The sequence below is a fragment of the Dryobates pubescens genome, chromosome 9 (genome assembly GCF_014839835.1).
Source record: "Dryobates pubescens isolate bDryPub1 chromosome 9, bDryPub1.pri, whole genome shotgun sequence".
NCBI lineage: Eukaryota > Metazoa > Chordata > Aves > Piciformes > Picidae > Dryobates > Dryobates pubescens.
In genome coordinates this window covers 13,335,927-13,338,498 of record NC_071620.1, presented here as the reverse complement: position 1 = coordinate 13,338,498, position 2,572 = coordinate 13,335,927, and the positions used below count along the sequence as shown (strand labels likewise).

The 2,572-nt window shown below is 44.4% G+C and overlaps 1 pseudogene; it reads left to right on the top strand.

The window, feature by feature from the left end:
• Window positions 1–845: 845 nt before the first annotated feature.
• On the top strand, window positions 846–1,026 carry LOC128897449 (U2 spliceosomal RNA; annotated as a pseudogene).
• Window positions 1,027–2,572: the final 1,546 nt, after the last annotated feature.

The following is a 2,572-nucleotide window of genomic DNA, read 5'->3' as shown; positions in this document are numbered from 1 at the left end:
ACATCCCTTGACATGTTCTATGGTCTATGCAGTTGTTGGAGACTGGAGAGGCAAGAGCCATGGTGTTATCTTCTCTGAAGAGCATCATCTAGATTAAACATAATTGCTTGTGAACAGGGACTTATTTCAAAATCCTGTGCTCTCCTACAGGCTCCAGGAAGCACATAGCTGAGATAACATTAGTAAAGTGCAGCAAAGCCTATTACACAGAAAGTGAGAAGTCAATGCCACCTTCATAGTCATATTCTGATACGAAGGCAACTATCTCCTGTGAAAACTCTATTTGATTTTCCTTAAGGCTATGAGAAATGAACCATCAAGGATTTAGCCATAGTGGATTAAGATGTTACTGCTTCAACCTGTCTGGCCCTATGCCAAGGAATGGAATGTCTTTGGAAAGAGAGAAATTGCAGTTTTCTAGGGGAGTAAACCAGTTTGATAACCTTGTTGAAACCCACCCCATCATCAGTTTAAGGCAGCATGGGGGTGTGTGAAACAAATACTCTATTTTAAACACTGCTTCAACAGCAGCAATAAGTCCAGGGAAAAGACAGATTTCCTTATTCTGCCCATCAGACAGCGGAGAGGAAGGGGAAATGTGCTTCCAACTAATTCTCTAATTCACCATCACCACCAGGGTGAGCAACTCTGCAGGTTTATGCTGAGTTAATAATGAAAGCTGTTTCAAATATGGCTGGAATTTTAACCCACTTAGCCAGACTGACAGTGGCTTAGCCCATTCTGTGTAGCAGAGTCTGGCAGCAACTTGTTCATAAAGGAGCTTTTTTTGCCTTGCAATCACAGAATCCCAGCATGGCAGGGGTTGGAAGGGACCTCTGGAGTTCATCGCTTCTTGGCCTTTTGGCTAAGATCAAGAGTAGTATCTGTTCTTATCAGTTTAATATCTGATATGTCCTCAATCAGAGGACTTTATATTAAACAGATTTTTTTGGCCTAGGATCTGTTTTCTTCCAGAGGGTCTTTTCCAACCTGAATGTTTCTGTGATTCTGTGATGTAGTCCAACCCCCCTACTAGATCAGGGTCCCCCACAGCAGATTGCCCAGGATCACAGTGTCCAGCTGGGCTTGGAATCTGCCCAGAGAAGGAAACTCTACAACCTTTCTGGGAAGCCTGTTACAGGGTTCTGATACCACCACAGCAAGAAGTTTATCGTTCTGCTCAGATGGAACTTCTTGGCTTCCAGTTTGTGCCCACTGTCCCTTGTCCTGTCACTGGACACCACTGAAAAGAGTCTTGCCCCATCCTCTTGCCACCCAAACTTTACATATTGATCAGCATGGAGATGATTCACTCTCAAGCTGCTCTTCTTTAGGCTAAACAGCCCCAAGCCTCTCAGTGTTTCATCCTCACAGAGATGCCCCAGTCCCTTCAGCATCTTCAAAGCCTCTCCTGGCATCTCTCCAGTAGTTCCTTGTCTGTCTTGAACTGGGGAGCCCAGAACTGGACCCATTACTCCAGATGTGGCCTGACTAGGGTAGAGTAGAGGGGAAGGAGAACTGTCCTCGGATTTCTGGTCACACATTTCTTAATGTATCCCAGGAGACCATTAGCCTTCTTGGTGTTGAGGGCATATTGCTGGTAAGCTTGATCACCAGCACTCCGAGTCCCTTCTCCTCAGAGCTACTTTCAAGAAGGTCAACCTCTCACCTGTACTGGTGCAGGGGTTTATTCCACCCCAGGTGCAAGACCCCACACTTGCCCTTGCTGACCTTCATGAGGTTCACCTCTGCCCAACTCTCCAGCCTGTCCAGTGTTGCCATAATAGAACCACATGATACACTCATAGGATAGTTTAGTTTGGAAGGACCATCAAGCAGCAACATTACACAGCACCCTGGATGGGTGAGGTAAATCCAGAAGCTCAGTAGAGAAAGTCGCTCCTAAGATCTACAGGGCCTTGAGGACTTTACATAAAGATGCCAATAATGATAGCAGAGGAGGGAGGGTGGGGGAGTGGGGAGGAAAAGGGTAAAAAATTAAAGCAATGTTGGGAAAATAAAAGTGAAAAAAGGAAAGCAATGTTGCTACCTAAGAGCTAGGAAGAGGAGAATTGTAAGGCCCCCGAGTCAGAAATGAAGGTGACATTTATTATACACTAATAAAGTGCAAAAATGATGCAGAGGACATGAGGAAGAATAATTCAGAGGAAACAGTCAGTGAGGAATTTGCACTGAAACAAACAAAAAAGGAACTAGGAAAGCTGCCATAGCAAGATGTTGAATTGCCATCCTGGGAGATATTAATCTGTGAGAGACAGCTAAGAATAACTAACTCAGTCCAGGCAGATGCAAAGGGATGGAAATGAAACAGGTCCTTGCCAAAGCAGTCTGCAATAACACTACCATATGTCTTGTCATTTTGGTTTCCTGGAGTACGAGTCACATTTTATCTCACAGATTACAATCAGATGATTTCCTATCAGAAAGACAACTCTGTTTTATTTGCCTAAAGAGCCCCTGTCCTAGCTGTCTTCTAGGGGGTTGTTATTTATTTTTAATGCAAGAAACATCATTTTCAAGTAGGGGGTTGGAAGGGAACCCTGGAGATCAT